Source organism: Saccoglossus kowalevskii, chromosome 19, assembly GCF_978046115.1.
Source record: "Saccoglossus kowalevskii chromosome 19, keSacKowa6.1, whole genome shotgun sequence".
Lineage (NCBI taxonomy): Eukaryota > Metazoa > Hemichordata > Enteropneusta > Harrimaniidae > Saccoglossus > Saccoglossus kowalevskii.
The window spans coordinates 5,607,494-5,620,789 of record NC_140659.1 but is presented as its reverse complement, the minus strand read 5'-3'; positions in this window follow the sequence as shown (position 1 = coordinate 5,620,789).

The window sequence follows — 13,296 nt, the reverse complement described above, 5'->3', positions numbered from 1 at the left end:
GTCATTAGTAGTTGAAAAAGATATACCGTGTTCTTTGTACGAACGAGTCATTAGTAGTTGAAAAAGATATACCGTGTTCTTTGTACGAACGAGTCATTAGTAGTTGAAAAATATATGCCGTGTTCTCTGTACGAATGAGTTATTAGTAGTTGAAAATGATATATCGTATTCTTTGTACGAACGAGTTATTAGTAGTTGAAAAATATATGCCGTGTTCTCTGTACGAATGAGTTATTAGTAGTTGAAAATGATATATCGTATTCTTTGTACGAACGAGTTATTAGTAGTTGAAAAAGATATACCGTGTTCTCTGTACGAACGAGTTATTAGTAGTTGAAAAATATATACCGTGTTCGCTGTACGAATGTGTTATTAGTAGTTGAAAAAGATATGCCGTGTTCGCTGTACGAACGAGTTATTAGTAGTTGAAAAAGATATGCCGTGTTCTTTGTACGAACGAGTTATTAGTAGTTGAAAAAGATATGCCGTGTTCGCTGTACGAACGAGTTATTAGTAGTTGAAAAAGATATGCCGTGTTCTTTGTACGAACGAGTTATTAGTAGTTGAAAAACGATATGCCGTGTTCTTTGTACGAATGAGTTATTAGTAGTTGAAAAAATATATGCCGTGTTCTTTGTACGAACGAGTTATTAGTAGTTGAAAATGATATACCGTATTCTTTGTACGAACGAGTTATTAGTAGTTGAAAAATATATACCGTGTTCGCTGTACGAATGTGTTATTAGTAGTTGAAAATGATATACCGTGTTCGCTGTACGAACGAGTTATTAGTAGTTGAAAAAGATATGCCGTGTTCTTTGTACGAACGAGTTATTAGTAGTTGAAAAAGATATACCGTGTTCTCTGTACAAACGAGTTATTAGTAGTTGAAAATAATGTGCCGTGTTCTCTGTACGAATGAGTTATTAGTAGTTGAAAATGATATACCGTGTTCGCTGTACGAACGATTTATTAGTAGTTGAAAAAGATATGCCGTGTTCTTTGTACGAACGAGTTATTAGTAGTTGAAAAACGATATGCCGTGTTCTTTGTACGAATGTTTTATTACTAGTTGAAAAAGACATACCGTATTCTTTGTACGAACGAGTTATTAGTAGTTGAAAAACGATATGCCGTGTTCTTTGTACGAATGAGTTATTAGTAGTTGAAAATGATATACCGTATTCTTTGTACGAACGAGTTATTAGTAGTTGAAAAAGATATACCGTGTTCTCTGTACGAACGAGTTATTAGTAGTTGAAAAATATATACCGTGTTCGCTGTACGAATGTGTTATTAGTAGTTGAAAAAGATATGCCGTGTTCGCTGTACGAACGAGTCATTAGTAGTTGAAAAAGATATACCGTGTTCGCTGTACGAATGTGTTATTAATAGTTGAAAAAGATATGCCGTGTTCGCTGTACGAACGAGTTATTAGTAGTTGAAAAAGATATGCCGTGTTCTTTGTACGAACGAGTTATTAGTAGTTGAAAAAGATATGCCGTGTTCGCTGTACGAACGAGTCATTAGTAGTTGAAAAAGATATACCGTGTTCTTTGTACGAACGAGTCATTAGTAGTTGAAAAAGATATACCGTGTTCTTTGTACGAACGAGTCATTAGTAGTTGAAAAATATATGCCGTGTTCTCTGTACGAATGAGTTATTAGTAGTTGAAAATGATATATCGTATTCTTTGTACGAACGAGTTATTAGTAGTTGAAAAATATATGCCGTGTTCTCTGTACGAATGAGTTATTAGTAGTTGAAAATGATATATCGTATTCTTTGTACGAACGAGTTATTAGTAGTTGAAAAAGATATACCGTGTTCTCTGTACGAACGAGTTATTAGTAGTTGAAAAATATATACCGTGTTCGCTGTACGAATGTGTTATTAGTAGTTGAAAATGATATACCGTGTTCTCTGTACGAACGAGTTATTAGTAGTTGAAAAATATATACCGTGTTCGCTGTACGAATGTGTTATTAGTAGTTGAAAAAGATATGCCGTGTTCTTTGTACGAATGTTTTATTACTAGTTGAAAATGATATACCGTGTTCGCTGTACGAATGTGTTATTAGTAGTTGAAAAAGATATACCGTGTTCGCTGTACGAACGAGTTATTAGTAGTTGAAAAAGATATGCCGTGTTCTTTGTACGAACGAGTTATTAGTAGTTGAAAAACGATATGCCGTGTTCTTTGTACGAATGAGTTATTAGTAGTTGAAAAAATATATGCCGTGTTCTCTGTACGAACGAGTTATTAGTAGTTGAAAATGATATACCGTATTCTTTGTACGAACGAGTTATTAGTAGTTGAAAAATATATACCGTGTTCGCTGTACGAATGTGTTATTAGTAGTTGAAAATGATATACCGTGTTCGCTGTACGAACGAGTTATTAGTAGTTGAAAAAGATATGCCGTGTTCTTTGTACGAACGAGTTATTAGTTGTTGAAAAAGATATACCGTGTTCTCTGTACAAACGAGTTATTAGTAGTTGAAAATAATGTGCCGTGTTCTCTGTACGAATGAGTTATTAGTAGTTGAAAATGATATACCGTGTTCGCTGTACGAACGAGTTATTAGTAGTTGAAAAAGATATGCCGTGTTCTTTGTACGAACAAGTTATTAGTAGTTGAAAAACGATATGCCGTGTTCTTTGTACGAATGTTTTATTACTAGTTGAAAAAGACATACCGTATTCTTTGTACGAACGAGTTATTAGTAGTTGAAAAACGATATGCCGTGTTCTTTGTACGAATGAGTTATTAGTAGTTGAAAATGATATACCGTATTCTTTGTACGAACGAGTTATTAGTAGTTGAAAAAGATATACCGTGTTCTCTGTACGAACGAGTTATTAGTAGTTGAAAAATATATACCGTGTTCGCTGTACGAATGTGTTATTAGTAGTTGAAAAAGATATGCCGTGTTCGCTGTACGAACGAGTTATTAGTAGTTGAAAAAGATATGCCGTGTTCTTTGTACGAACGAGTTATTAGTAGTTGAAAAAGATATGCCGTGTTCGCTGTACGAACGAGTTATTAGTAGTTGAAAAAGATATGCCGTGTTCTTTGTACGAACGAGTTATTAGTAGTTGAAAAACGATATGCCGTGTTCTTTGTACGAATGAGTTATTAGTAGTTGAAAAAATATATGCCGTGTTCTTTGTACGAACGAGTTATTAGTAGTTGAAAATGATATACCGTATTCTTTGTACGAACGAGTTATTAGTAGTTGAAAAATATATACCGTGTTCGCTGTACGAATGTGTTATTAGTAGTTGAAAATGATATACCGTGTTCGCTGTACGAACGAGTTATTAGTAGTTGAAAAAGATATGCCGTGTTCTTTGTACGAACGAGTTATTAGTAGTTGAAAAAGATATACCGTGTTCTCTGTACAAACGAGTTATTAGTAGTTGAAAATAATGTGCCGTGTTCTCTGTACGAATGAGTTATTAGTAGTTGAAAATGATATACCGTGTTCGCTGTACGAACGATTTATTAGTAGTTGAAAAAGATATGCCGTGTTCTTTGTACGAACGAGTTATTAGTAGTTGAAAAACGATATGCCGTGTTCTTTGTACGAATGTTTTATTACTAGTTGAAAAAGACATACCGTATTCTTTGTACGAACGAGTTATTAGTAGTTGAAAAACGATATGCCGTGTTCTTTGTACGAATGAGTTATTAGTAGTTGAAAATGATATACCGTATTCTTTGTACGAACGAGTTATTAGTAGTTGAAAAAGATATACCGTGTTCTCTGTACGAACGAGTTATTAGTAGTTGAAAAATATATACCGTGTTCGCTGTACGAATGTGTTATTAGTAGTTGAAAAAGATATGCCGTGTTCGCTGTACGAACGAGTCATTAGTAGTTGAAAAAGATATACCGTGTTCGCTGTACGAATGTGTTATTAATAGTTGAAAAAGATATGCCGTGTTCGCTGTACGAACGAGTTATTAGTAGTTGAAAAAGATATGCCGTGTTCTTTGTACGAACGAGTTATTAGTAGTTGAAAAAGATATGCCGTGTTCGCTGTACGAACGAGTCATTAGTAGTTGAAAAAGATATACCGTGTTCTTTGTACGAACGAGTCATTAGTAGTTGAAAAAGATATACCGTGTTCTTTGTACGAACGAGTCATTAGTAGTTGAAAAAGATATACCGTGTTCGCTGTACGAACGAGTTATTAGTAGTTGAAAAAGATATGCCGTGTTCTTTGTACGAACGAGTCATTAGTAGTTGAAAATAATGTGCCGTGTTCTCTGTACGAATGAGTTATTAGTAGTTGAAAAAGATATACCGTGTTCTCTGTACAAACGAGTTATTAGTAGTTGAAAATAATGTGCCGTGTTCTCTGTACGAATGAGTTATTAGTAGTTGAAAATGATATACCGTGTTCGCTGTACGAACGAGTTATTAGTAGTTGAAAAAGATATGCCGTGTTCTTTGTACGAACGAGTTATTAGTAGTTGAAAAACGATATGCCGTGTTCTTTGTACGAATGAGTTATTAGTAGTTGAAAATGATATACCGTATTCTTTGTACGAACGAGTTATTAGTAGTTGAAAAAGATATACCGTGTTCTCTGTACGAACGAGTTATTAGTAGTTGAAAAATATATACCGTGTTCGCTGTACGAATGTGTTATTAGTAGTTGAAAAAGATATGCCGTGTTCGCTGTACGAACGAGTTATTAGTAGTTGAAAAAGATATGCCGTGTTCGCTGTACGAACGAGTTATTAGTAGTTGAAAAAGATATGCCGTGTTCGCTGTACGAACGAGTTATTAGTAGTTGAAAAAGATATGCCGTGTTCTTTGTACGAACGAGTCATTAGTAGTTGAAAAAGATATGCCGTGTTCTTTGTACGAACGAGTTATTAGTAGTTGAAAAATATATGCCGTGTTCTCTGTACGAACGAGTTATTAGTAGTTGAAAAAGATATGCCGTGTTCTTTGTACGAACGAGTTATTAGTAGTTGAAAAAGATATGCCGTGTTCGCTGTACGAACGAGTCATTAGTAGTTGAAAAAGATATACCGTGTTCTTTGTACGAACGAGTCATTAGTAGTTGAAAAAGATATACCGTGTTCTTTGTACGAACGAGTCATTAGTAGTTGAAAAAGATATACCGTGTTCGCTGTACGAACGAGTTATTAGTAGTTGAAAAAGATATGCCGTGTTCTTTGTACGAACGAGTCATTAGTAGTTGAAAATAATGTGCCGTGTTCTCTGTACGAATGAGTTATTAGTAGTTGAAAAAGATATACCGTGTTCTCTGTACAAACGAGTTATTAGTAGTTGAAAATAATGTGCCGTGTTCTCTGTACGAATGAGTTATTAGTAGTTGAAAATGATATACCGTGTTCGCTGTACGAACGAGTTATTAGTAGTTGAAAAAGATATGCCGTGTTCTTTGTACGAACGAGTTATTAGTAGTTGAAAAACGATATGCCGTGTTCTTTGTACGAATGAGTTATTAGTAGTTGAAAATGATATACCGTATTCTTTGTACGAACGAGTTATTAGTAGTTGAAAAAGATATACCGTGTTCTCTGTACGAACGAGTTATTAGTAGTTGAAAAATATATACCGTGTTCGCTGTACGAATGTGTTATTAGTAGTTGAAAAAGATATGCCGTGTTCGCTGTACGAACGAGTTATTAGTAGTTGAAAAAGATATGCCGTGTTCGCTGTACGAACGAGTTATTAGTAGTTGAAAAAGATATGCCGTGTTCGCTGTACGAACGAGTTATTAGTAGTTGAAAAAGATATGCCGTGTTCTTTGTACGAACGAGTTATTAGTAGTTGAAAATGATATACCGTATTCTTTGTACGAACGAGTTATTAGTAGTTGAAAAATATATACCGTGTTCGCTGTACGAATGTGTTATTAGTAGTTGAAAATGATATACCGTGTTCGCTGTACGAACGAGTTATTAGTAGTTGAAAAAGATATGCCGTGTTCTTTGTACGAACGAGTTATTAGTAGTTGAAAAAGATATACCGTGTTCTCTGTACAAACGAGTTATTAGTAGTTGAAAATAATGTGCCGTGTTCTCTGTACGAATGAGTTATTAGTAGTTGAAAATGATATACCGTGTTCGCTGTACGAACGATTTATTAGTAGTTGAAAAAGATATGCCGTGTTCTTTGTACGAACGAGTTATTAGTAGTTGAAAAACGATATGCCGTGTTCTTTGTACGAATGTTTTATTACTAGTTGAAAAAGACATACCGTATTCTTTGTACGAACGAGTTATTAGTAGTTGAAAAACGATATGCCGTGTTCTTTGTACGAATGAGTTATTAGTAGTTGAAAATGATATACCGTGTTCGCTGTACGAACGATTTATTAGTAGTTGAAAAAGATATGCCGTGTTCTTTGTACGAACGAGTTATTAGTAGTTGAAAAACGATATGCCGTGTTCTTTGTACGAATGTTTTATTACTAGTTGAAAAAGACATACCGTATTCTGTGTACGAACGAGTTATTAGTAGTTGAAAAACGATATGCCGTGTTCTTTGTACGAATGAGTTATTAGTAGTTGAAAATGATATACCGTATTCTTTGTACGAACGAGTTATTAGTAGTTGAAAAAGATATACCGTGTTCTCTGTACGAACGAGTTATTAGTAGTTGAAAAATATATACCGTGTTCGCTGTACGAATGTGTTATTAGTAGTTGAAAAAGATATGCCGTGTTCGCTGTACGAACGAGTCATTAGTAGTTGAAAAAGATATACCGTGTTCGCTGTACGAATGTGTTATTAATAGTTGAAAAAGATATGCCGTGTTCGCTGTACGAACGAGTTATTAGTAGTTGAAAAAGATATGCCGTGTTCTTTGTACGAACGAGTTATTAGTAGTTGAAAAAGATATGCCGTGTTCGCTGTACGAACGAGTCATTAGTAGTTGAAAAAGATATACCGTGTTCTTTGTACGAACGAGTCATTAGTAGTTGAAAAAGATATACCGTGTTCTTTGTACGAACGAGTCATTAGTAGTTGAAAAAGATATACCGTGTTCGCTGTACGAACGAGTTATTAGTAGTTGAAAAAGATATGCCGTGTTCTTTGTACGAACGAGTCATTAGTAGTTGAAAATAATGTGCCGTGTTCTCTGTACGAATGAGTTATTAGTAGTTGAAAAAGATATACCGTGTTCTCTGTACAAACGAGTTATTAGTAGTTGAAAATAATGTGCCGTGTTCTCTGTACGAATGAGTTATTAGTAGTTGAAAATGATATACCGTGTTCGCTGTACGAACGAGTTATTAGTAGTTGAAAAAGATATGCCGTGTTCTTTGTACGAACGAGTTATTAGTAGTTGAAAAACGATATGCCGTGTTCTCTGTACGAATGAGTTATTAGTAGTTGAAAATGATATACCGTATTCTTTGTACGAACGAGTTATTAGTAGTTGAAAAAGATATACCGTGTTCTCTGTACGAACGAGTTATTAGTAGTTGAAAAATATATACCGTGTTCGCTGTACGAATGTGTTATTAGTAGTTGAAAAAGATATGCCGTGTTCGCTGTACGAACGAGTTATTAGTAGTTGAAAAAGATATGCCGTGTTCGCTGTACGAACGAGTTATTAGTAGTTGAAAAAGATATGCCGTGTTCGCTGTACGAACGAGTTATTAGTAGTTGAAAAAGATATGCCGTGTTCTTTGTACGAACGAGTCATTAGTAGTTGAAAAAGATATGCCGTGTTCTTTGTACGAACGAGTTATTAGTAGTTGAAAAATATATGCCGTGTTCTCTGTACGAACGAGTTATTAGTAGTTGAAAAAGATATGCCGTGTTCTTTGTACGAACGAGTTATTATTGGTTGAAAAAGATATGCCGTGTTCGCTGTACGAACGAGTCATTAGTAGTTGAAAAAGATATACCGTGTTCTTTGTACGAACGAGTCATTAGTAGTTGAAAAAGATATACCGTGTTCTTTGTACGAACGAGTCATTAGTAGTTGAAAAAGATATACCGTGTTCGCTGTACGAACGAGTTATTAGTAGTTGAAAAAGATATGCCGTGTTCTTTGTACGAACGAGTCATTAGTAGTTGAAAATAATGTGCCGTGTTCTCTGTACGAATGAGTTATTAGTAGTTGAAAAAGATATACCGTGTTCTCTGTACAAACGAGTTATTAGTAGTTGAAAATAATGTGCCGTGTTCTCTGTACGAATGAGTTATTAGTAGTTGAAAATGATATACCGTGTTCGCTGTACGAACGAGTTATTAGTAGTTGAAAAAGATATGCCGTGTTCTTTGTACGAACGAGTTATTAGTAGTTGAAAAACGATATGCCGTGTTCTTTGTACGAATGAGTTATTAGTAGTTGAAAATGATATACCGTATTCTTTGTACGAACGAGTTATTAGTAGTTGAAAAAGATATACCGTGTTCTCTGTACGAACGAGTTATTAGTAGTTGAAAAATATATACCGTGTTCGCTGTACGAATGTGTTATTAGTAGTTGAAAAAGATATGCCGTGTTCGCTGTACGAACGAGTTATTAGTAGTTGAAAAAGATATGCCGTGTTCTTTGTACGAACGAGTTATTAGTAGTTGAAAAAGATATGCCGTGTTCGCTGTACGAACGAGTCATTAGTAGTTGAAAAAGATATACCGTGTTCTTTGTACGAACGAGTCATTAGTAGTTGAAAAAGATATACCGTGTTCTTTGTGCGAACGAGTCATTAGTAGTTGAAAAAGATATACCGTGTTCGCTGTACGAACGAGTTATTAGTAGTTGAAAAAGATATGCCGTGTTCTTTGTACGAACGAGTCATTAGTAGTTGAAAATAATGTGCCGTGTTCTCTGTACGAATGAGTTATTAGTAGTTGAAAAAGATATACCGTGTTCTCTGTACAAACGAGTTATTAGTAGTTGAAAATAATGTGCCGTGTTCTCTGTACGAATGAGTTATTAGTAGTTGAAAATGATATACCGTGTTCGCTGTACGAACGAGTTATTAGTAGTTGAAAAAGATATGCCGTGTTCTTTGTACGAACGAGTTATTAGTAGTTGAAAAACGATATGCCGTGTTCTTTGTACGAATGAGTTATTAGTAGTTGAAAATGATATACCGTATTCTTTGTACGAACGAGTTATTAGTAGTTGAAAAAGATATACCGTGTTCTCTGTACGAACGAGTTATTAGTAGTTGAAAAATATATACCGTGTTCGCTGTACGAATGTGTTATTAGTAGTTGAAAAAGATATGCCGTGTTCGCTGTACGAACGAGTTATTAGTAGTTGAAAAAGATATGCCGTGTTCGCTGTACGAACGAGTTATTAGTAGTTGAAAAAGATATGCCGTGTTCGCTGTACGAACGAGTTATTAGTAGTTGAAAAAGATATGCCGTGTTCTGTGTACGAACGAGTCATTAGTAGTTGAAAAAGATATGCCGTGTTCTTTGTACGAACGAGTTATTAGTAGTTGAAAAATATATGCCGTGTTCTTTGTACGAACGAGTTATTAGTAGTTGAAAAAGATATGCCGTGTTCTTTGTACGAACGAGTTATTAGTAGTTGAAAAAGATATGCCGTGTTCGCTGTACGAACGAGTCATTAGTAGTTGAAAAAGATATACCGTGTTCTTTGTACGAACGAGTCATTAGTAGTTGAAAAAGATATACCGTGTTCTTTGTACGAACGAGTCATTAGTAGTTGAAAAAGATATACCGTGTTCGCTGTACGAACGAGTTATTAGTAGTTGAAAAAGATATGCCGTGTTCTTTGTACGAACGAGTCATTAGTAGTTGAAAATAATGTGCCGTGTTCTCTGTACGAATGAGTTATTAGTAGTTGAAAAAGATATACCGTGTTCTCTGTACAAACGAGTTATTAGTAGTTGAAAATAATGTGCCGTGTTCTCTGTACGAATGAGTTATTAGTAGTTGAAAATGATATACCGTGTTCGCTGTACGAACGAGTTATTAGTAGTTGAAAAAGATATGCCGTGTTCTTTGTACGAACGAGTTATTAGTAGTTGAAAAACGATATGCCGTGTTCTTTGTACGAATGAGTTATTAGTAGTTGAAAATGATATACCGTATTCTTTGTACGAACGAGTTATTAGTAGTTGAAAAAGATATACCGTGTTCTCTGTACGAACGAGTTATTAGTAGTTGAAAAATATATACCGTGTTCGCTGTACGAATGTGTTATTAGTAGTTGAAAAAGATATGCCGTGTTCGCTGTACGAACGAGTTATTAGTAGTTGAAAAAGATATGCCGTGTTCGCTGTACGAACGAGTTATTAGTAGTTGAAAAAGATATGCCGTGTTCGCTGTACGAACGAGTTATTAGTAGTTGAAAAAGATATGCCGTGTTCTTTGTACGAACGAGTCATTAGTAGTTGAAAAAGATATGCCGTGTTCTTTGTACGAACGAGTTATTAGTAGTTGAAAAATATATGCCGTGTTCTCTGTACGAACGAGTTATTAGTAGTTGAAAAAGATATGCCGTGTTCTTTGTACGAACGAGTTATTAGTAGTTGAAAAAGATATGCCGTGTTCGCTGTACGAACGAGTCATTAGTAGTTGAAAAAGATATACCGTGTTCTTTGTACGAACGAGTCATTAGTAGTTGAAAAAGATATACCGTGTTCTTTGTACGAACGAGTCATTAGTAGTTGAAAAAGATATACCGTGTTCGCTGTACGAACGAGTTATTAGTAGTTGAAAAAGATATGCCGTGTTCTTTGTACGAACGAGTCATTAGTAGTTGAAAATAATGTGCCGTGTTCTCTGTACGAATGAGTTATTAGTAGTTGAAAAAGATATACCGTGTTCTCTGTACAAACGAGTTATTAGTAGTTGAAAATAATGTGCCGTGTTCTCTGTACGAATGAGTTATTAGTAGTTGAAAATGATATACCGTGTTCGCTGTACGAACGAGTTATTAGTAGTTGAAAAAGATATGCCGTGTTCTTTGTACGAACGAGTTATTAGTAGTTGAAAAACGATATGCCGTGTTCTTTGTACGAATGAGTTATTAGTAGTTGAAAATGATATACCGTATTCTTTGTACGAACGAGTTATTAGTAGTTGAAAAAGATATACCGTGTTCTCTGTACGAACGAGTTATTAGTAGTTGAAAAATATATACCGTGTTCGCTGTACGAATGTGTTATTAGTAGTTGAAAAAGATATGCCGTGTTCGCTGTACGAACGAGTTATTAGTAGTTGAAAAAGATATGCCGTGTTCGCTGTACGAACGAGTTATTAGTAGTTGAAAAAGATATGCCGTGTTCGCTGTACGAACGAGTTATTAGTAGTTGAAAAAGATATGCCGTGTTCTTTGTACGAACGAGTCATTAGTAGTTGAAAAAGATATACCGTGTTCGCTGTACGAATGTGTTATTAGTAGATGAAAAAAGGTGTGCCGTGTTCGCTGTACGAACGAGTTATTAGTAGTTGAAAAAGATATGCCGTGTTCTCTGTACGAATGTGTTATTAGTAGTTGAAAAACATATGCCGTGTTCTTTGTACGAACGAGTTATTAGTAGTTGAAAACGATATACCGTGTCTCTGTACGAACGAGTCATTAGTAGTTGAAAAAGATATGCCGTGTTCTCTGTACGAATTTGTTATTAGTAGCTGAAAAAAGATATGCCGTGTTCTTTGTACGAACGAGTTATTAGTAGTTCAAAAAGATATACCGTGTTCGCTGTACGAACGAGTTATTAGTAGTTGAAAAAGATATGCCGTGTTCTCTGTACGAATGTGTTATTAGTAGTTGAAAAAAGATATGCCGTGTTCTTTGTACGAACGTGTTATTAGTAGATGAAAAACGATATGCCGTGTTCTCTGTACGAACGTGTTATTAGTAGATAAAAAAAGATATGCCGTGTTCTCTGTACGAACGTGTTATTAGTAGATGAAAAAAGATATGCCGTGTTCTTTGTACGAACGAGTTATTAGTAGTTGAAAAAGATATGCCGTGTTCGCTGTACGAATGTGTTATTAGTAGTTGAAAAAAGATATGCCGTGTTCTCTGTACGAACGTATTATTAGTAGATGAAAAAAGATATACCTTACTGGCACTACGATTTATTAATTAGAAAACGATATAACGTACTTACATATATACTCGCCGTACAAACTTAGCTCTTGCCACTCCTGGCAAGCCTGGCGTTGCCGTTGACTATTCATCCATTCCCACCAACTACATTTATTCGTGTTATGTTCGCTTGTTATGCAAAACGTGCGCGGCAAAAGTGCTAGTGATTCATTTAGAGTTTAATGAAGTCCGAGTCTACAAGTCAATATCCCTTTGTTTCGGACAAAACTTAGAATTGTTTTTGTTTTTTTTCGACAGAATTAGTAAGGGGGCGGTCTGTTCAAAGCAACCAGCCATAACAGAGCCCTGACTCCCCACAACACTCTAACTGTCACTCACCGACTATGAGTGTTTAGTCCACAGTGGGAAATCTAATGTCAGCCAATTTGAAACAAGATCGGTTTTCTGTGATAGGTACAAATCCCGCATATTAACCGTGGATTTCCCATAATTCCAACCCAGCCAACTATCTCAGTCATCACCGACATGTCAAGTAACATATATTTATCGATACCAAGTATATTTGGTGAGTGTTTCAGTGGGTGTGATCATGGTGTGAAAGACCCTGAACCATGAACTGACTCCTCAAATAAATCATGGAAGTAAAAGACCATGAATAAATCATTGACACTGTCAGTTTTCCGATGTATAGGCGCTCACAGTTTAGGCTACTCTAATGAGGGTCGACAAGGGGTATTTTCGTAAGCTGTAATCAATTGTTTTTATTCTCGTAGTAATGTAATTTAAATAAATGAAAAACATAAATTCGTAGACATGGGCAAGATGTAAAATGTAATCAGCTATTTTATTCGTCCGTAATTTATACAAAGATCCTATTTTTTGTAAGCGTATGAAGCTTTTTTCACATTAAATGTCGTAATTCGACCGCTAATTTCCAATTTTGATTCTTAAACACAAATTATCAAATATATTATAAAAATGTAATTAGGAATTTGCTTTATTTGTAAAATGTAAAAACCTATTTTTACTGTACATGGAACTTTCATTTTATTTCCTGTAAAAACGTAAAATGCGATTTTTATTTCCTGTAACTTGTACCAGATATCCCCCCTTGCCCTCCCCCTTAATACCAGAAGGGAACATAATCAGCAGCACTGATGAAAATACTTTGCTGCCAATATAAAGACGTCAATGTGGGAAGCAAAGCCCTGGAGGAACAACTAAACACTGTAGTGACGCTATGTGT